The sequence below is a fragment of the Mirounga leonina genome, unplaced genomic scaffold (genome assembly GCF_011800145.1).
Source record: "Mirounga leonina isolate KUSES-001 unplaced genomic scaffold, KU_Mleo_1.0 Mir_170, whole genome shotgun sequence".
NCBI classification, from domain to species: Eukaryota; Metazoa; Chordata; class Mammalia; order Carnivora; family Phocidae; genus Mirounga; species Mirounga leonina.
Window position 1 is genome coordinate 42,289,248 of NW_023270433.1, and position 23,308 is coordinate 42,312,555.

The 23,308-nt window shown below is 41.6% G+C and overlaps 1 protein-coding gene across 3 annotated transcripts in view; it reads right to left on the reverse strand.

Annotated features, from left to right (window-relative positions):
• The window catches only part of TEK (TEK receptor tyrosine kinase), a 100,219-nt gene that overhangs the window by 76,254 nt on the left and 657 nt on the right, over positions 1 to 23,308 (reverse strand). The gene's annotated exons all lie outside the window — the stretch shown is intronic.

Sequence of the window (23,308 nt, forward strand, 5' to 3'; positions counted from 1 at the left end):
AAACATGTGTAAAAGAACTAATAAGACTTAAGAAAGGCAGAGAGAGGGACTTCTGGGTGGCTCAGTTGGTTGAGTGTCCGACTCTTGATTTTAGCTCAGGTCATGATCTCAGGGACCTCAGGTCCATGATCTCAGGATCCAATCCCACATTGGCTCCTTGCTGAGCATGGTGCCTGCTTAAGATTTTCCTCTTCCTTTGCCCCTCCCCCTACTTGCATTCTCTCTCTTTCTCTCTAAATAAATAGTTAATAAAAATTTTAAAAATTTTAAGAAAGGCAGGGAGAAAGAAAAAATAAAGCTAAATACAGATATTAATAAACTTAAAAATAGAAAAATGAGAATTCCAAGAGCTGGTTTATGGTGTGGGTAGAACTCACAACAGCAAGTCTCTGAAATCTATTTAGAAACTAAAATTGTCAATAAAACACAAGGTAAAATAGCCTGTGAAAAGATGCTTTAAATCACGAGAAAATCCCACATATAATTCTCAACTAATAGATTTAAAAATATATATTCAGTTATTTTATTAGGAAATATAAATTCCTAAAGTTAAACTCCAAAAATACAAAGCCTGAATTAGCTCGCCAAAAATTCACAGGGCCAACTGATTTTGCTGATGAGTTTATGTAATACAAAAACATGTTTTGTTTTGTTTTTTAATTTTTATTTATTTATTTGACAGAGAGAGAGATAGCGAGAGCAGGAACACAAGCAGGGGGAGTGGGAGAGGGAGAAGCAGGCTTCCTGCCGAGCAGGGAGCCCGATGTGGGACTCGATCCCAGGACCCTGAGATTATGACCTGAGCCTAAGGCAGACGCTTAACGACTGAGCCACCCAGGCGCCCACAAAAACATGTTTTAAAAAATAGAAATCTACCAATTCTTTTAAGGTAGTATAATCCTGTTATCTAACCTCAAATAAATAGCTGACTAACTCCTCATCTCACTTATGAAAAAGCAAAAACCCCAAATCAAATATGAGCAAATCACTTCAGCACTTTATTAAAGGATTCATTTTCTGTAAGTACCTCTATGGATTGCAAGCAGGAAGAATGGTGTTGTTCATCACAGTTGTATTAATAGCCCAACATGAAACGTGTGGGACCTTTATGAAAGTATCTATGAAATTTTACCAAAAGATAAAAAAGCTCTAAAGACACAGAGAAATGTTCTGTGTTCTGAAGTGGAAAGATAACTCTTCCTAAATTAATTCATAAATTTAAGATAATCCCAATGGGTGGCACAAAAGGAAAGAGGAGAAAAAAAGAGAAGGTACAAGCAATAAAATGGGCAGCTGAAGGACTTCAAGAAGTAGATGTGGTTGCATTGCCCATCTCTGGGATGGGGCAAACCCCATCTCTGTTTCAACTTATCAAGTGTGTTATACTCACAAATGCATTATCTGTCTGTGTGTCTCTTCGTTTATGATTGCATCTGTCAGTACCTGTGTGTCTATGTGTTGAAAAATTGTTGCCTTTCTTATTTTTTTTTTTAAAGATTTTATTTATTTATTTGACAGAGAGAGACACAGCGAGAGAGGGAACACAAGCAGGGGGAGTGGGAGAGGGAGAAGCAGGCTTCCCGCGGAGCAGGGAGCCTGATGCGGGGTTCGATCCCAGGACCCTGGGATCATGACCTGAGCCGAAGGCAGACGCTTAAGGACTGAGCCACCCAGGTGCCCCGCCTTTCTTATTTTTAATTGAGATAAAAGGCTGAGCTGCATGTCTAGCCTGACACCAAGTTGAACAGAGACTATAGCAGCAGGATGGAGCAAGGGAGGGGTGCATAAATTAAACTAAAACTGAAGACAAACTTTGTGTAGGAGGGAACCATGAGAATGTAAGTGCCCTGGGAATTCACAGAGGAAACCTGGTAGGAGGCATGTGAATTCCACAGGGAGGGATATAAAATTCAATCTTATCTGGAAAATGTTAACAGTGGCTATCTCTGGATGGTGGTACTATACACACAATAAAAAGATAAACATTTTTAAATAAATTCATTGGAAGGAAAGCAAATGGCTTGTGCTCTGCACGCCAAGCTTTGGATTTACAGTCATGCCTCTCACGGTGGTGATGTGTCTACTTGAGCCTCCAGGTGCCCTGCACAGGGCTATGACTATCTCAAAATAGATCCCACCACAGTGAACAGCCAGGGAGGTAAGGCTTGCTGAGAAGCAGAGCCATGCAGTACGTGGTCAGAAGCTAGGGAATCAAGCCAGCCTGTGTTTGAATCCCAGATCTGCCGTGTATTACTCATGTAACACAGAACCATCCACAAGTGACTGAGCCTTCTGTGCCTCCACTTGGTCATCTGTAAAATGGAGGGGATGATCCCGACCTCTTAGCATTTTGCTGAGGATGGATAAATGTATAGACCTACATCATATGAAAGAAATTTTTTTAAAGATTTTATTTATTTGTCAGAGAGACAGAAACAGAGAGAGAGAGAGCACAAGCAGGGGGAGTGGCAGGCAGAGAGAGAAGCAGGCTCCCCACTGAGCAGGGAGCCCGATGCGGGGCTCGATCCCAGGACCCTGGGATCATGACCTGAGCCGAAGGCAGACGCTTAACGACTGAGCCACCCAGGCACCCCCACATGAAAGAATTTTTGTAAATTCTATGAATGATGTGTTAAGAGTGTGTGACAATAATGCAATAGTCAATAAACAGTGATGATGGTGATGAAGATGATGATGACTATGGGGACTCAGGATTCCCTAAAGCTGTGAGACCAATGAAGGGAAAATAGGGTCCACTCCCCTGTAAAATAGGCACAACCCTCCCCTCCTGAGGGGCGATCCTGCCTGCAGAGCCAATCACAGGGAAAAGCTCAAATTTATAGTAGCATTTTTATCTTACAGCCAGAGAAAACAGGGTCCAGAGAGTGAGCTGTCAAATACCATCCAGCACAATAACGGTGCACTAGGACAAAGATCCTTTTTAAAATTTATTTCACACCCTTTTGGTGTCTTTTTTTTTCCATGTAGTAACAGCCTGGAGAAGCAGCACAAACAGAGGGAAGAAATGAGCCTCCCTCAGCCTATCAGCTTCTGAAAATTCAGAACTACATTCCTTCTACATCCTGGCTTTCGGGGCTGTGTTGCTCAAGCCTCCATTCTCTTAATGGGTCAGATCTTCAAATGGACATAACTTCTAGTAGGGGCCATGAAGTTTTAATCTGTGGTTTCTTTAATGACAAAATCTGACTCTATCTAAGAATGACACACATTTATAGTCTAAGTCACCACTGGAAAACAAGACTTACCATCTGCTTTAGGAATGTAAGTTCAAAATCCCTGGATTCTGAATTTTAAAATATGACTTATCAGCCAGAGCCCTAGATTTCAAACAGAATTTCTGATACTCCTAAGCGTGGTTCCTAAAGGAGTTAAAAACTAGATCAAATTGACTTTAGTTCTTAGATTGTATGATGTAAAATGTATTCAAAGGAAGATAACAATTTGTCTCTATTGTGTGTGCTTGAAATTAAAACTTGACTGCTGAGGCCTGTGTGACTTATTTCCAAATTTTAATGTGTGAAAGGATCAACACTCAAATGTCAATTTAAAAGGGAATACCTGTACATATTCAATAGATTTCCCAAGGACCTATTCAACTTCAGGTCTGCTGGCAGTAGATCTCACGGAGTAAATGAGATGATGTTAACTCCTAATTCAAGTATATGAAATATGATTATCAATACAGTAACAGTTCATCTACCCAAAACTCTGCTAACAAAAATAGTGTTATCAAGTTCATGGCTTAAAATTCATTCCCTTTACCCCTAGAAGAGTCTCTCAAGCCTTCAATCAACACCTTACCAGCCTTTACAGACAGACGTGATGACCTGGTTTCCAGTTTCCAGTAAATGGAAGAAACCGATCAGCTTTCATATTTCAGTTTCAAAGCCTGTACTTCTAGTCAGTATTGGCTGAGCCAATAAGTCCTCACGTGGGATACATGTCTACTAAGCCCAGCTCAGGGCTGTCTTTGCCCGAGCGTATCTTGTAACTTACGTCAGCGGTTCGCCCACGCGCTTTTGTTTAAGCAAAGGCATCCTTTTACCAAGTGAAATATTATATAGAAGATGATGTTAACTACATAAAAGTATAGTTACCCTGATTGAAGTTGGTAAAGTAGGGCTCGAGACCAACAGGCATCGGCTCGCCTTGGCCAGCTCTGCCAGCCACACAGGTGCTCCTGGCAACCCCAGAGCCCATAAACCAAATATGAGAGCCACTAATGGGAGATCTGTAGAAAGATCAGACATGCTCTGGTAATTAGTTTGGATACAAATACTAAGGGGCAGCAGTAAGCTGAGCACACTGGCTTTCGGGTTTGGCCACATCACAGGGCCATTGTAATAACAAAGGAGGCCAAGGAGCAAGATTGCAGAGGGCACTGGGGCTACCATCCTCACCTTACTCCAACTCGGCTGACGGTGGCCCCTGTGGTTTACAAAGAGGTAGTGACATGGAGAGCAAGACACAGAGCCAGAAGGACACAGCATTTTGAAAGATGCCCTTTGACACCAGGTGTTCTTGGACATTCTCAAGTCTTTCATGACCCTCTTCTTCATTAATAACAATACCTCTTCTTTATGAACAAATAATGTATATATGACATTCCAACTCCATTTCTGATATTTACCTTCATCCTTCACACTTCCCTGAATTCTCACTTCATCCTCAGGGTTAAGTCTAAATGATGAGAGGCGGTCCAGGGGTAAGAGGAAAGTATTTGTTCCAGGGCTTGGTTAATTATAATACGGCAGCATCCGAAGACCTGGCTTAAGTGCTCCTGGGTGGCTCAATCCATTAAGCATTTGTCTTCAGCTCAGATCATGATCTCAGGGTCCTGGGATGGAGTCCCGCATCAGGCTCCCTGCTGAGGAGATTCTTCCTCTCTCTCTGTCCCTCTCCCCAGTGGTCCTCTCTCTTCCTTTCTCAAATAAATAAAATAAAAATCTTAAAAAAAAAAAAAAGAAGAAGAAGACGACGATGACGAAGACCTGGCTTAGCTCTGTTCCTTCACTTTGTATGGCCCTTCTGGTTTATGGTCAATGATTCTGTGGTTGAGACCCCTTTTTTCCCTCTCTCAGTTCCCATCATAAAAGGAAGCCTGCAAAACTGGGTTTATGCTTTAAGACAATAATTAACAGATGTTTAAAACCAAATAATCAAATCTGTATTTCTCTGTCTGCCTCTCAGTCTGTCTCTTAACCTTTCTTTCTCTCTTGATCTCTTTGTAAATATGTTATTTATATATTTATGTTATTTTATATTGTTTATATATTAAAATGTATTTAATATATTTGTATATTAAAAGGGTATATAATTCATTTATATACTAAAATGTTTTTCTGCATATCCAAATTTTTCAACAGGAACATGAATTATTTTTGTCAACATTTTTATAATCAAATTATTGTTATAGAAAAGTATACATTTTAAGGAAGCTAACGCATACAAATGCTGTAATTTGAAATAACTACCCATAGTTCCAATTTGTATAGTACTTTTATTCCCAAACATCAAAAATTAACTGAATCCTGTGAAAGAAATATTTCTCAGTGTCTTTTCTGGTCTTACTTCAGTAGATCACCTGAATGTTCCAATGTAAATGTCCAAGGAAGAGATTGCCCCAAGAATCTCTTTTTTCTGTAATCATACAGCATTAATTAATACCTTGACAATCATTAACATTTTATGTATGTGAAATAGACAACAGTCCTGATAAATGTGGGTCCTTTTGTATTATTTTTATCCTTTAGGTGGTAACAATTTAAGAATAAAAATTATCATCATTGGGCGCCTGGGTGGCTCAGTTGGTTAAGCGACTGCCTTCGGCTCAGGTCATGATCCTGGAGTCCCGGGATCGAGTCCCACATCGGGCTCCTTGCTCGGCGGGGAGTCTGCTTCTCCCTCTGCCCTTCCCCCCTCTCATGCTCTCTCTAATAAATAAATGAATAAATCTTAAAAAAAATTATCATCATGGACTATCTCTAAAACTACAAAAATATTATACTTAATCTTCTTTTTACAACAGTCAGAATGTAAATTACTTAAAAACAGGGCGCCTGGGTGGCTCAGTTGGTTAAGCAACTGCCTTCGGCTCAGGTCATGATCCTGGAGTCCCGGGATGGAGTCCCGCATCGGGCTCCCTGCTCGGCAGGGAGTCTGCTTCTCCCTCTGACCCTCCCCCCTCTCATGTGCTCTCTCTCATTCTCTCTCAAATAAATAAATAAAATCTTTAAAAAAAAAATTACTTAAAAACATATATTCTTATCATGAAATCTTTCTTTATTTTACTCTTGTTAACATTTTGATGTATATCCTTTATTTTTTTCCCAGAGAACATACAAAGAGGAACTGCAGAAACCAACATATATAGTTCTTTCTTAGGTTAAAACAGAACACTTTCATATCCTAAATTTTTAATCTTACAACATTTTAAATTCTCTAACAATTTGATTTACATTGCTAAGTTTCTATCTAAAGAACTACAGTGTATGAAAACATACTCATCTCACCAACCCCTGCCATGTAGTCTTGAATATTCCCACTTGGTTTTTCATCTTTGCCAGTTTGATATAGAAAAATAGTATCTTATTTTGATTTTATTTTTTTTAAGATTTTATTTATTTATTTGACACAGAGGGAGGGAGAGAGAGAGAGAGAGCACAAGCAGGGGGAGCTGCAGGCAGAGGGAGAGGGAGAAGTAGACTCCCTGCTGAGCAAGGAGCCTAATGTGGGACTTGATCCCAGGACCCAGGGATCATGACCTGAGCCGAAGGCAGATGCTGAGCCACCCAGGTGCCCCTTGATTTTACTTTAATTTAGAGAGTGAACTTTTTCACAAGCCTATTAGCCATTTATATTTCCTCCTCTGTGAATTATTTGTTCCTCTTTTTCTGCTGATGTTTTTGATTTTTTCTATTGATTTCAATGAGCTTCTTTTATGAAAATACTTTAGTCTCTTATATGCCATATTTGTTTCAAGTATTTTTGTCATTTTTTCTTTGCCTTTTAATTTTGCTTATTGTTAAATTAACAGTTTAAATATTTATGTAGCTAAGTGTACTGATTTTTATTTTTGTGGCTTCTTCCACTGTTTTTAAACATAAGAAGTCTTTCTCCATACGAAATGTCAATAAATATGCACTTCCACCTTCTTTTGATGGCTTGGTTTCTTACATTTACTCTTTAATCCATTTAGAATTTATTTTGGTGTGTGGTAACAGATGGATTTTTTTTTTTTAAAGATTTTATTGATTTATTTGACAGAGAGAGACACAGCGAGAGAGGGAACACAAGCAGGGGGAGTGGGAGAGGGAGAAGGAGAAGCAGGCTTCCCGCCGAACAGGGAGCCCGATGTGGGGCTCGATCCCAGGACCCTGGGATCATGACCTGAGCCGAAGGCAGACGCTTAACCGACTAAGCCACCCAGGCGCCCCACAGATGGATTTTTTAAACAGTTCTTTTTTCTAAACAGAAAATGAATTTTCCCAGAACTGATTTGTATCCTTTATAGATAATAAAATTTTATATAAACTTATGTCTGGTTTTGGCTTTTCTAGTCTGTTAATCTGTGTCTACAGACTCTTGTACTGTACCCCACTGTTATTATAGTATTGTACTCTGCCTTAAGATCTAATAGAGTTATTTCCAAAAATTACTTTTTTTCCCCCAGAGTTTTCTCAGCTGCTTCTTCTGCTTATTCCTTGAGATAAAATTCACATTTTAAGTTTCAAAAATAGTATCATTGGAAATTTTGATGAGAATTATTAGGAAGAAATGTTCAGAACTTAATGTGATGAGAATTATAAAACCTTGCTGTGAAAGGTGTAAGAAAATGACAATAAGTAAAATTACCTATCCCTTTTGAGGAGGAAAACATTACAAAAATGTCTCCTTTCCCCAAATCATCAGTTTAGTGGAAATCTTTTCATTTATTAAATATCTAACGTGGCTAGGGCCCGGACTAGGCTCTTTAAAAACTGTAGCAACCGGGGCGCCTGGGTGGCTCGGTCGTTAAGCGTCTGCCTTTGGCTCAGGTCATGATCCCAGGGTCCTGGGATCGAGCCCCACGTCGGGCTCCCTGCTCAGCGGGAAGCCTGCTTCTCCCTCTCCCACTCCCCCTGCTTGTGTTCCCTCTCTCTCTGTGTCTCTCTCTGTCAAATAAATAAATTAAATCTTAAAAAAACAACAACAACAACAAAAAAAAACTGTAGCAACCATGGGTCATGTGTCCAAGATGAGAAAATACTCTATCAGGGATAAGTGGCAGTAATAGGGAGAGGTAACTCATCTGGGACCTCGTACTTCTTTATTGCTTATGCCAAAATATGCAGAGAATATTTTACGGAGTGAATATTTGGATAAGTGGGGAATGAAGCGTAGAGTAAAAACTCCCCGAAGCCATGCTGGAGTCACAATACAGGGCTCCTGCTAATATTCCAGAGGAGAGGGGGCTGGATAACTAGCTGGTCTTTCATTTGCTGAGTGGTATGTGCAAGCGGGGCTGAAAATGGAATGGCCTGGAACCTACAGTGGAGGAAGGGAGGAGAAATCAGGAGACTGGGAGCTGGAGATGAACTTTGCCAGGGAAAGAGAGAGATGTCTACTTGTGAACTTAGTATGCTCTGCACACTGTACAATACAAAGCATCTTTCCCTTCCACCCACTGAAAAGTCTTACTCACTAACACTATGGAATCAGATTGTTTCATGTGTTTTTGGTGTCTCAGAGTGCTGGGTCTTGCCTCTAGATGAATGTGGGCGAAAGGAGGACTGCTGAAGGACATCCTGTCAAGTCAGACCACACGGTACAGTGCTGGAGGCAGAAAGCCCTCCACCCCGGAGCCCCAACATGGCAGCCATACTGTTATCCCTCCATGTTTCCATGTCTGCTCATCAGAAATGCCTTTCTGAAAGCCCCATTCCCATCAGTAGAGCGGACTGTCCCAGAAGGAACCCATTTCTCTCTCTCCTGTGCTTGTCCTCTACATCTATGGATACTTTATTACTACCTGAATTTAGTCAATTGTATCAAGAGTCTATCCTCATTATTTGTTGATTCTGTACCTGTCAATGTGCCTACACCTCAAAATCAACCCCCGTGGTGGCTTCCCAGTCACGAGAACACATGGCAGAGCAGGAAAACGCCGAGGCCTCAGATGCACATGTTGCCAACTGTAAATCAGTATCCTCCTCACAGTATATTTAGTGCTATTCTTTCACATTTTTTGTGGTTTTAATTGGCTATTTCACCATTTAAAATGACCCCTAGGGGATCCTGCGTGGCTCAAGCATCTGCCTTTAGCTCAGGTCATGATCCTGGAGTCCTGGGATAGTGTCCCATGTCAGGCTCCCTGCTCAGCAGGGCGTCTGCTTCTCCCTCTCCCTCTGCCCCTCCCCCTGCTTGTGCTCTCTCCCTCTCAAATAAATAAAATCTCTTTAAAAAAATGATCCCAATCAAAAGCACATCATAATATAGTCAATGATATTAGAATAGTGATGTAATAGGACGGATGGCAGTTGTACTTGTGATGAACACCACATAATGTATCAATATGTCACATCACTATGTCCTACACCTGAAACTAATGTAACATTGTGCGCCAACTGTACTCAAAAAAAATTTTTTTCTTTTTTAAGATTTTATTTATTTGACACAGAGAGACAGCGAGAGAGGGAACACAAGCAGGGCGAGTGGGAGAGGGAGAAGCAGGCCTCCCGCGAAGCGGGGAGCCAGCCCGACGTGGGGCTTGATCCCAGCACCCTGGGATCATGACCTGAGCCAAAGGCAGACGCCCAATGACTGAGCCACCCAGGCGCCCCTCAAAAAAAAATTTTTAAGACAAACCCAAAAGATAAAAAAAAATGAAATGGCCCCAAGTTTAGTGTCGAAGTGCCGTCCAGCGTTCCGAAGCATGAGAAAGCGGTGATGTGCCCCAGGAGAAAATCCATGTGTTAGAGAAGCTCTGTTGAGGCAGTCGTTAGTGCTGTTGGCCATGACTTCCATGCTAATCAATCAGCCATATGCACTAAATGATTTGCCTTTAAATAGAAACATACACAAAACTAGGTGTATCCATTGGTTGACAAAAATGTTGCAACTTGGGGTGCCTGGATGGCTCAGTCGTTAAGTGTCTGCCTTCGACTCAGGTCATGATCCCAGGGTCCTGGGATCAAGTCCCACATCAGGCTCCCTGCTCAGCGGGAAGCCTGCTTCTCCCTCTCCCACCCCCCTGCTTGTGTTCCCTCTCTCGCTGTTTCTCTGTCAAATAAATAAATAAATCTTTAAAAAAAAATGTTGCGACTTGCCTGAATCTAACCCTTGCCTGAATCTAACTCACCATGAATAGTGAGAATCTACTGCAAGTCCACCTGCAAGTCACACCCCACCAGCAGCCTCCTTAGCAGCAAGGACTTCATTTTATTTATCTTTACATCTGCTGACCCAGGGTGGGGCACAGAGAAGGAGCTCAAGAAATGTTCATAGAATAGAATAGGCTGGGAGGGAATGAGATGTTGAAATGGGATGGAATGGAATAGAGTAACATTTACACAGGTTCTTAGCAGTAGGGTGCTCTTAGGAACATAGGGAAACATAAGAAATAATAATGATAGCTAATGTTTATTGAACTTTTTTTAATGAACCTGCACTTGCTAAGCATTTAATCTACTTATATCATGTAATTCTCACTACTCTTTAGAGAGGGTACCATGGTCTCCATTCTGCAGAAAGGAGAAAGGACTTGTCCAAGGTCACACAGCTGTCACATTGAGCAGGGCTCCAGCCCAGATCCATCTGCCCCCACAGTCTGTGCTCATAACCACCTGGGTAGGGTGAAAATGTGGGCTTGGCAGGGGTGATAAGCCATGAGTTCCATCAGAAAATGATCTCTAGGAGAGGAAAAGAGGTTTTCTAACAGAGGTTCACCTGAGTCACAGGCTCTCCCCAGCCTTAATGGGAAGACAGTAATGCAATTAATGGTGATTTTTTTTTTCTCCCTGGCTGGCAACAACACTGTTTTTCTTTGTTTGATTCCAGAAGCATCTGGCAGAATGCATGTATTACTCATGTTGGAATCACACTTTGCTGATGGCTTATGTACTCTAGAGTCACTCAGTGGTCAGGGCTGTGTCCAGGCCTGCTGGAGATTACTGCAAGCCTCTAGACGTGGCTGAGCTTCTGCAGCTGTTGTGTGTTTCTGGCTCCAGTTCCACACCTCTTGGCAGACTATTTGTGTGAAAAGCACTGCTGACTCTGGGTGTGAGATATACAGGGGAAGGGGGTGGGGAGGGCCGGGCAGCGCAAAGCAAGCCAACCCTGCCAGGGGCCTTACAGCTGGGTCCACTGAGTGCTTAAAAGACAAAGAAAAGAATTTTTAAGTTGGGGCTCTAACTTAAGCTGCATAAGTAGTTCAACTCTACAGTACATGCATTAAACTCTAATTTCTATTGCCTTCCACATTCTCTGTTAGAAGGAAGAAACTTAGCCTCTAATGAGCTGAGTGGGTTTTAGCAAAGTGCTGAGCCTCAGTGTTGGCATCTGTAAAATGAGAAAGTTGAATCAAATCAGTATTTCTTACGGTACCAAATGTTAGCTCCATATGATACTCAAAAAATAAAAATAAGGGATTCTAGGATTTTCCTGGACTTGGTATTCAGAAATGCTGGACTAGATAATCTTTTAAGTCTTGGACAGTTCTACTATTCTGTTACTCTATGTAACAGTTAGTGTGTTGCCCCTCCACGAAGACTCCTGCCTCTATTACCGTTTTTGTGAAACTAAAATAATTCCCTAACTCATGTAACTTGGGACCACACCCAGGGGCAAGAGAGAGTGTCTGTGATGGAAGAGTTCTTTCCCTACTATCTCCAGACCTCTGTGTATCCTCCTAGCATCATGAGCCCGTGTTGGCAGAGAGGACCTCATACCTTCTCCTACCAGATCACTCAGGATCAAGCTTAGAGAAAAGCACATGGTAACAGGAACCTGCCCGGATAAGGGACATCTCTCAGAAAGGAATTTATACTTACCTACTCTACTTCCCCACCTCCCACTTACTCCTCAACCCCAGCCCTGCCCGGCCCATCCACTAAGAATGCTCTGCCGTGCACAGCACCTAATTGCCAAATTCTCTTGTCCCTCTCTTTACCCTGCTCCTGCCTCTGCAATTTTTGATGTGGTTGAAACTCCCTCCTCCCTCGCCTTCTCTCATTGAAAGCCTTCGGTTTCCTCTTCCTCTATCCATTTCACCCCTTGATATAGGTGTTCCCAGACCCAGTCTGCTGTCTTCTTCTTGGGCAATGTCATTCCCTCACACAGCTTCACCCTACGTTCTAATGACTCCCAGAAGGGTTTCTACGGTGTCCTTGCCCACTCAGCCCATCTCAAACCAAATTACCTTCTTCCCAACTCATCTCCCCAGCTGTATCCCCTGCCACCTCCTTCAGCGTGCCCTAGAGTATAGCCATGTAGGACCATTGCACCAATGTTTCTTCAACATTCTATTCCCCATTTTCATGCTTTTTCCTCTGCCTGGAATGCTCTACTCCTCACGCCCACTCCTGATTTTCCACAAAGCATAATCCTATTCATCCTTCTCAAACGTCACCTTCTTGAGGAGACCCCTGTTCTGCAAGATTACCCCTCCCCCCCATTTTCCATGCTCCCAATGTCTGCCTCCAATAAAGCAGAGCTTTTCACCCAGCAGACCACAAGGCAGTGGAGGTCATGTGCCTCTCTTAACCATCTTTCTAACTGCAATGCCTAGCAGATTCCCAGGACATGGAAAGGGCTCAGAAAAACTTAGCTTGAATGAGTGGATATAACTGACCTACCCATTCCTCCCCTGGTTGACGATGTCTACTGGCTTGCTGGCTGACTGCTGGGCCTATTTTGATGGATGCCCAGTATGCCCAAGGGGGTAAACTAGGGTCTATGATTTATTAACAAACGTCCATTTTCCAGGTTTACTGGGAAAAGCAAGATTAGAGTCCTAGATGGTCCTTTAAGACAGGTTGATCACCATAGACCCCTTCACTTTGTTCATCTCACTAGGATAGTATTAATTATACACCAAATTACTTTTCTGTTTTTATTTGGACACACCGAGTTCTAAAAAGGATTAGCTAACTCATGCAGTTAGAGCAGTGTCTCCCAAACTGTATAATTTATGTATCATAGTCATGATTCTTGCTGACTGTACCTGCTGCTTATACAATTATTCTATTAACCATGCTCTTTAACTCATGTTTTCTTAGCTTCGTATTAAGAATATTCAAGAAATTATATGATTGCTATACATATACATGCATCTATTTATACTTACATATAAAAATGAATAGATAATTTTAAAATATGCTTCCAAGAACCACATCAAATCATTTTTCAGGCCAGCAGTAATATATACAGTACACTTAGGGAAGCAATGGCTGCAATATTTAACCCAATGCAAAACCATTTATTAAAGCATTTCTCTGCCAGCCAGTATACTATGTCTGGTGCTGAGAATATTGAAATGCCAAACACAGCTCCCAGCCTTGTGGACAAAAGCAACAATAAGGAAACTGTTAATCATAATTTAATGTTCTAAGTACGACGACAGAGGCAAGCATAAGGGTGCCTGCATGTCTCATTCATAAGGCTCCTCAGGATGTCTGGAGGATCTGGCGTCCATAGCAGTGGCCAGCATGATAACATATTCTAGCACAGTTCTATTCCCCTAGTCCCTCACTCCTCCCTGAGGTCACTTCCCAAATAATCTACCTACACACGTGCCTTTGCCTCAGGCCACATTTCCGATGGAATCTCAGGCAAAGTCAGACCCAAACCCATGCAGGATGGGTAAGGAAGATTTCTTTGAAGACATGACACCGGAGATAAACCTTGAAGCATGAATAAGTCCGATGAAGAAGGGAATGTGAAGAGGGCATTCTGGGCAAAAGAAAGAGCACACACAAAGGCATGGAGGCTTGAAAGTGTATCTTTAGAAACCACAAAGAGCCTGATATGGCTGAAATACACCTCCAACATAGCATGAGGGACTGAGAATTCCAAGGGTCTGGTGAGGTAGGCAAAGACTGGCTCCTGAAAAGGCGCTGATTTTAACCGACGGCTACTATCACCCTGCCCTCTGATTCTCAAGAGGCAGCAATGAGTAGTAAAATAGGTGGACATTTAAAGCAACCCCGTAAGATGAGAAAGTGCTTTCTAAATGTGACGGTACTAGACACAAAGAGGAATTAAGAGTAAGAGCAGGAGTAATTGGAGCGAAGATAGTGGTGAAATGGGAAAAGAGCTACACACACACACACACACACACACACACACACTCTTAATTTAGATGAGTCCAAAAATCCAGTAATGATCTTAGTCAAAAATGAGACCTGCCCTCACGCAGGGAGATGTGCTTGGAAAAGACTGTCATAAAGCAATGTAAGAGTCTCTAGCTTCATTTATAAGAAAACATTTAAGAGCATCTGATTTTTTGGAGTGCTCATCATGTACCAACACCGTACTAAGTATTTTAAGTAATATTTCTTTTCAAATCTTTTCCAAAACCACACGAAGAAGTATTGTCATCAGCCTCATTTTCCAGGAACCAGCCTGAGGTGACCATGAAACACTAGTAGAAGACTGCACAGCGAAGAGTTTAAAAGAACTCAGAATTTGGGGTCTGGTCATCTCAGTTTAACTCTTGTCTCTATCACTTTCTACTGAAACCATGGGGTCACTCAGGACTATTCACCTTAAGAGACAGAAACAAATTCAAAATAGTGGAAGAAAATGAAGGTAACTGTCTCCCATAACTGGAAGGTACAGGGGTGGGTCTCTGATCTAAAACCACTGGACTCACCACTCCAATAATCGCAGAGTGCCGGTCATGGTTCTGTTCTCTCTGTGCGAATGAACTCATCTCTCTTGCCCAAGACCAGCTTCTTTCAACTGTACAGGGAAGCTGGTAGCTCTGGGTGTTCAGCATACTCACTGGAGAAAGAACCTCTTGCTCACGAATTCCCAGAGAAAGAGTCTAACTGGCCCTATTGGGTCATGCAACCTCCATCTGAACCAACTGCTGTGGTGGTCAGATGAGTGGTATACTCGGTAATCAGTGATTGGCAGTCCCATCAGGGTCACAGGGAGGGAAATAATGACAGCTCTTGAAATATAGGGGTGCTACCCCAATGTTCATAGCAGCAATGTCCACAATAGCCAAACTGTGGAAGGAGCTGAGATGCCCTTCAACAGATGAATGGATAAAGAAGATGTGGTTCATATATACAATGGAATATTACTCAGCCATCAGAAAGGATGAATACCCACCATTTGCACGGACATGGATGGAACTGGAAGGTATTATGCTGAGCGAAATAAGTCAAGCAGAAAAAGACAATTATCATATGGCTTCACTCATATGTGGAACATAAGGAATAGCAAGGAGGACCATAGGGGAAGGGAGGGAAATCTGCAGGGGGAGAAATCAGAGAGGGAGATGAACCATGAGAGTTTATGGACCCTGGGAAACAAACTGAGGGTTACAGAAGGGAGGGGGGGTGGGGTGATGGGGTAATAGGGTGATGGGTATTAAGGAGGGCACATGTTGTGATGAGCCCTGGGTTTTATATGCAACTGATGAATCATTGAACACGACATCAAAAACTAATGATGTACTATACAGTGGCTAACTGAAAATAAAAAAAAGAAAAAGAAAAATAGGGATGCTAGGCAGGTTAATTTTTAACCTTGGGCAAGTCGCTTTTTGAGCCTCAGTTTTACCATCTATTTAAAAAATAGTATTATCTACTGTGCAAGGTTGTTGTGAGTTATTAAAAACCCTATTAAGTACTTGGCACGGGCGCCTGGGTGGCTCAGTTGGTTAAGCGACTGCCTTCGGCTCAGGTCATGATCCTGGAGTCCCTGGACTGAGTCCCGCATCGGGCTCCCTGCTTGGCAGGGAGGCTGCTTCTGCCTCTGACCCTCCCCCCTCTCACGTGCTCTCTCTCTCATTCTCTCTGTCAAATAAATAAATAAAATCTTAAAAAAAAAAAAGTACTTGGCACATAGACATTCAATCTATGGTAGTCATTTTTGTTATCTGGTACTATTATTGTTTTGTGGTTGTTTTTGACAGAGGGATCGGAATTTGAAGCCCATCCCAGATTCCCAGATGTCTAAAGCAGTCCCGTCCCCAGGGCGGAGTCCCCTTTGGCTCCACAGCCAGACGCCTTGCACAACCCAGGCCCTGTGTGCCAAGGTTAAGCTGGTTCACCATCTGACGGCCGCAGAGCCATGAGTGCCTCCCCAGCCCCAGCAATGTCAATACTGCCTTCCTGACTCCGCCTATTGTATCTGGAGAAAAGTGGCCGAGCATTGTCTTCCAGCACTCCCCCCAGGAAGCATGATATCACCCTCTAACAAAAGCGGGAAAGCTGACAGATCTGCTGAGATGGGTGTGACCTCCACATATACCTCACTGGTCAAGCCCCGAGCAAGGGCAGTGGCCAGCAGAAAGCTAACAGCCACCACCCACAATGTCTGTCATCTGGCTGCCGGACCAGCTCCCTTGTTACATCCATACCATGTCCGACAGGGAACCAGCGGACAGAAGAAACGCACCCCCTCTAATCAGCGGATGTGTTGAAAAGAGTCAGGACTCTGTCCATCTGGCAGACCCATGTCCCCACACCTGCCCCTGCAGCCTTGGGAAAGAGACATGGAGAGAAGGATGGTCAGATTCTTGAAGGGACAAGAGGAGGTAGTGGAGGGATGGGATGCAGAGGAAAGCAGGCACAGCTCAAGCTAAAAAACATTCTGCACATGTGCTAGGAGTTAAGGAATAGTCTGGCCAGACTGGTAGGCATTGGATTATCAGTTCGAAATCCCAGAAATAAGGGAGGCAACTTTAGACGTTCCCTTTCCTGAAGGCTGGGAGTCATGCCAACTGATCCTCTGACAGCCCTTCCAGTTCTGGTCCATAATGTAGTGAGTGCTGCTGGTGTTCTGTAAAACAACACACCTGTAATCTGGTCAAGTGCAGAGGCTGTCACTCTGCTGCCCCCATCCTACTCTCCTCTTCTGAAAATGCTCTTCTTAGCTACCACCACACCAATTCTCTAGAATTCCAGAAAAGAAATCTGATTGGATTTGCTTCTCCTACCAATTCCCTTGACTGCTTCTTCATAGAACCCTTGACTACTTCTTTTTTGTCCCTTCACTTAATTTTCATACACATCCATGACCATGGCTTCACTTCCCATAAACCAAGGATGCTTATGTCTCAAGCCCTTGCCCAGTCTCCTTCATCTAAGCTCAGACCCAGAGAGCCAAATTTTGCTAAATATTTCCCTATACATGGAACCTCAAAATGAACATGTACAACATAATGATTGGCTTCATCTCAGCTCATCTCCAACCAGTTCCTTCTGCCACATTTCCCAGCACCGTGAATGGCACCACCATTACCCAAACCAGAACCATGGAGCAATACTTATTCACCCTGCTGTCACTCAATCTCCCATACGCAACCCATCACCAACACTTACAGTTTCACCTCCTGAACACTCTCAACCCCCCTGTCCATCCAGGCCTTCCTTCCTGGAGTTTTGAAAAGACACATTCATTATTAGTCTGAGCCTATACTCTCTGCCAGTTCAACCCATCTTCCATACTACTGTCACAGTGAATTTTCCAAGATATAAATCAGCTATGATAGGACAAACACCGTACTAAATTTCAACATGTACAGAATGAGGTGCAAGTTACTTAAAATGGTCTACAAGGCCCTTCCCTTTCTGATCCCAACCTTAATTCTCCATATCCACCCTACATTCCAGCCTTACTCGACTTCCTTGAACTTGCCCTGCTATTCCACACTCCCTGCTCCCTCTAATGGGAAGTGCTTTCTTCCCTTTTCCTTTTTATAGTCTTAGTTTTCAAATCATTTGGCTGTGAGCCACTTATAACTACAATTGGCAATAATTGGCAATATCCACAACTATTTAGGAATTCTTGAAAAGTGAGGAAAATCTAACCTACAGATTGTTGTCAAATATTCATTTTATTCATGCTATATTCAGTAACTAATGAAGTTAACATTCTATGTTTTTAGACATTTAATTTAGATCTTAAAGTTTCATTTCTTACTACTGGAGTCACTAATAGTGTTTGTAGCTCTTGAAAAGCTTGATTTTGTAGGTATCCCTATGGTATCATTTATCACAACATCATATAATTCATCGGCCTATAGTCCTCTTTCCTACTAAAATGTGAATTTAGCAAGGGAGAAAAAAATGACTCATCCTTTTTTGCATTCCTGATATCCAGTACAGTACTTGGCTTAAAGTAAATCCTCGATATGTCTTCACTGACTGCAATGATAGTTGAGTAAAGGAATGAATAAATGAATCAACAAAAGGCAGACAATAACTCAAAAGTCTATTGAATAAAAAGCCTATATATCTAATATTGGGTAAAGACCAGGTTAGACCCATTTTCATGAATTATTTTTATGTTTCACACCTAAGGGAATAAGGGAATTTTCTTTTGACCTTATTCACATCATATATTTAACATAAGCCAACCTTTTAAGATTTGAGCAAATACCTCTTGCAGTTTATATGAAATTGCTTACTGTTGTCACATTATGTTACTTTTGTCATTATTATTATTATTATTTCAATGTGACTAAAATCCTCTCTACAACATTCCCTCTTTCTTTCAGGCCTGCTGGGGCATATCAATAATTTCTTATTACACCATATTAAACTCTTTCCAATAAAGATTATTGAACATAAAATGCATGAACGATCAAGAATAAAAAAGAAGTAATATCTGTTGTCAAAAAATGTTAAAGGCTAATGGAGCTAAATCTATGTGCCCAAATCACAAAGACACAGCCTATATGGTAAGGGAACTCAGGATTAGGGGAAGATCATGAGGCAAAGTTGGCCTAGGCAGGTTGAGTTGAACTGTGTTTGCAGCGTAGGCATGGAGAGTGTCCTTTCCAAATGGATGGAAGAGCATGAACAAGAGCCAAGAGGAAAGAGTGCATAGATTGTAGAGATGGGCCTGATTGAATGCAAAGAGCCTAGAGCAAGGATGAATGGGGAGGTGAGGGGAAACACTGGATAATAGCCCACATAGAGAGATAAAAGCATAAAATTTGTGGAATTAGATTATGTTGAGGTCTTTTAGAAGCAGAGTGCTTCTATGAGCAGTAAGTGACTCCCCCACATGCTGGAAAATATTAGACCAGTCTTGAACTAACACAGAGGTCCTCATAGAAACACTTCTTTTTTTTTTTTTATTATACTAGCTTCATTTATTAAGGAAATTCTTACTGGTTAAGCTCTCTACTTGCATCACATGATGCTCATAAGGACTTTGGGAAATAGGTCCTCTCCTCCATAAAAGATGAGGAAAGAGTGGCTTCGAGAAATCAAGTAACTTTCCCATAGTCATCCAATTTGAGCTTCACCCCAGGTCTGTGATTTCACAGTCCATATTCTTAACTCTTTCTCCTGCATTCTTGATTAGCTCCACCTCAGTCCCCTCAAGCAGTGGCTTCAGAAAAGTCATCATAGCACATGTACACATATGTTTTTTTCTCCTAAGACATGTTGATTGAGTTAAAATTCAGGAAACACACCCAGTTTGGTTTCACTGGGCAAAGATGTTGATGCTTTTCTGAATTCTTCTCCACCCAAGTGATCAGGGAGGAGGCACAAACAGTAAAATGAAAGGGATATAAAAGGGAAGTGGAGTAAGCATCACGCTCCACATTCTTCAGTGATCCTGCTAGATGATCACCCAATCTATGCCTCAACACTCTCCAATGTGGGAGCTCACTTTTCATGGGGATGATGATCCAATATTTAGAAGGTTTCCATCAATCAAGCCAAACTCCCTTCATCCCTGTATCCTAGATCTGGCAAAATACAATGTCAATCTATGGTGTCTTCTCTACGGAAACCCTTAAAAACTTCATCTCTTTTCTCCTGGCTTAATATTTTTCTAAAGTACTTACCTTCCTGCTTGCCCACTGTGTTTGCTGTCAAATTTCTCACTGTCTTCAGTGTTTAATGGATATTCTCTGAGCAGTAAAGTGACTACCATTTCTAATGTGGACCTTATATTTCTACTAAAGTGAACTGTTGCAGCTTATATATTACATTTTAGTAAGCAGAGCACATGTTGACACCTATGAATTGTGTGTATCACCAAAATGTAGGTGTTATTCCCTAGAACTTTCAACAAATCAAGACTTTCTCACACTGAACATACATGCATACATTTTTTGAAACCAAACTTATAACTTCACATTCATCTATTTTGAAATGCTATCTTTTGGGTTTGGTCCACTTATCCACTTTAGAGAAATCATCTGAATCCAGATTCTGTGCTCTCACCAATAAGCCATCTACAGGGAATAAGCAGGTTACACAGTCGCACACATATCTTTTTAGTTAGACAAATTTATAATGTCAGAAAAATTTGGAGCCTATCCAATGAATCTCCCAGAAGACATAGCACAGTCTTCTGAAATGGACTCGGATGAGTCCTTTCCTCCTCGAGGGATGTCTTAAAACAACTAGAACTCTAGCAGGAAGCTCTCCCAGCATAGAGCTGAAAAGGAAATGCTGACATTTCTAACAAAGACAATGCTTAGTAGGGAGCATCTCTGGAGAAAGCAAAACTCCTCCCTGTGAGAATAATTCCCAGGTGTGTCTCTGGTCCCAGCTTCTGGACCTCCACCCTCGATTACTCACACCCGATACAGCCTTCCAAGACCAGCCCTCATGAGAAGGTTCCATCTGGGACCACTTCCCTGACCTTGTTACTGAATTTCCACTGTCATTCCAGACAAGATATCCACTCTTAGAGATAATGGTTGTTATTTAAAACGTCAAATGAAATAGGAAAGAGATATGAAGGCACACTACTAGAGACTTCCCACTGGGTCAGTGTTGATCATATAGGATATACTATGATAAAGCACAAAGAATAATTTGTTTTATTTTGTATTTCTGCATATACAATTCTTTAGACAGAACAGCCTGATCTGGTGAGGATGGGAGAGTAGGGAAAAGCCAGTATGTTTATTAGAACTTGTTTGTAATTTGGTCATGATTCTCAATTGGGAGGGGAACATACCAGAATCTAGGGAAGTCTTCTGAAAATTATATACGTTTTCCAACTCCTTATGGGTCAGTATCTGCCACCCAGAGCCACTTCTAGTGAGGCAAATGTGACATATTGTTTCAGTCTTATATGTTCAGAGGAAAAAGGAGTCAGAAAGAACCCACTGGAACAGAGAGAGAAACGCGTAAGCCATAAGTCCCTTGCTCCATTACTGTAGTCCACCATTGGAGGTCGGTGTGAAGAATGGGCTCCTATACTTGCAGACACGATCATGCTGGGTTCTTGTTGCAGCTCCCAGCACTGTGTATCCATGTCCATGGAGGGCTAGACTGGGAAGGTCAGTTAGGATTCCCATACAACAGACCTATCCCAGAAACCAGCCTTGCTAGTGTTACCCTTCCCTTTCAGTAGGAGCATGAAATCCCTCTCCCTGCTGAAGTCAGGGCTTTGTTTCCAGGGAACTAAGATCTAAACACAGAGCTACTATTTCAGCCACATAATTTCTTTTGTCTGATTTTATGTCTAAGCCTATACTGCAAAGTGCCATGACGTAGTCACTTTGAGGGGGAAAAAAAAACTGAATTAAAACTGTGTGTGTGGGGGCGCCTGGGTAGCTCAGTTGGTTAAGCGACTGCCTTCGGCTCAGGTCATGATCCTGGAGTCCCTGGATCGAGTCCCGCATCGGGCTCCCTGCTTGGCAGGGAGTCTGCTTCTCCCTCTCCTGCTCCCCCTTCTTGTGCTCTGTCTCTAAAATAAATAAATAAAATCTTTAAAAAAAAAACAAAACAAAACTGTGTGTGTGTGTTTGCATGTGTGTGCACACAGGTGATTTAATTTATAATTTATAAAGTGTCTCAGAGCAACTGCAGCCCCCTGGGCTTAGATTACTATAATCCCTGGTGTAGAATAGTTCCAGATTTCATGTTACTGATAAATATGTCACACAGAAAATAAAGCAAAAGAAATATGCAATCATACAGGAGAAATCAACATTTCTATGTTAATATAAGTAATTTGAACAAAACGTTGAAACCATCTCAGCAATTTATATTACACATTCTTAGCCTTAAAAATATTACTAAATCCTCAATATAATGGGGTGTTGAAAACAAACTGAAAAGCTATAGACAAATTACATGCAATTCTCTTATCTTGTTGGATTTTTTTGAATATTTAATATAATATTTCAAACATACAGAAAAAGATCAAAATAATGTAACACATACTTATGTATGTTCGGGTCAATTTCTACTAACATAATATAGACTGCACCATTGAATTCAGCACGTTTTCCCAATTTGATTTCCACTATCAATTCTATTTTTGTTACAATAATTAGAATGTTTTCAAACTAAAAGGGAGAGCATGCTGGCGATTAGAGTTGTGATCTGCACTTCAGGTTTTAGTATCACTCTCAGCCAGTGTCCCACAGGGTGAGGGAACATAAGAGGCATGCCACTATCTGGAGAACCTGAGCAACAGACATACGAGATCTAAAAACATCCAAGTCCACCGTTCCTTAGCTCTACAACAGCTTTCGATACTCTCCTGTGCCTATGGATCGGGGTAACTGCCCCAACTTTCAGCCCATTGGGCCAATAAAGACTATAAATCACTGCATGACAAATATTTTTTAAAAGCTAGCAAAAATTATATAGCCCTGACCACAGCCCTAAGGAAAAAAGAAAAAACAAAAAGCCTAGCCTTTGACTGTTTCGATTAAAAAAGGATGTGGATATGAAATCCTTATAGAAAAGCATTCTTGTTCTCATTTAAAAATGGCAATCTGCACATTGCCGTTAAGTGGGCCACATCATTCTCAGCATGACTTTCATTTTTAAAAAATTATGGAAAACTTTTTTTGAAGCAGGTAAAACTCGGTTTCTAATTTTTTTTAAATAAGGAAACAATCCCAAATGAAGAGCAGTAAAATAATGTATCATAGTAAGTGAATCTCTACAGAGTGACAAATAACGTATCATAGTAAGTGAATCTCTACAGAGTGACATGATCAGTGCTCATAGTCTGTGGCAACACAGTTGGCAATTATGCAGGAGTGAAACTCTAGAAAAATCAGTTCAATGCCAAAAAGACATTGCATTTTAATCCCCACATAGATTAAATGGAAAGTCATAAACGGTGCCTATATACC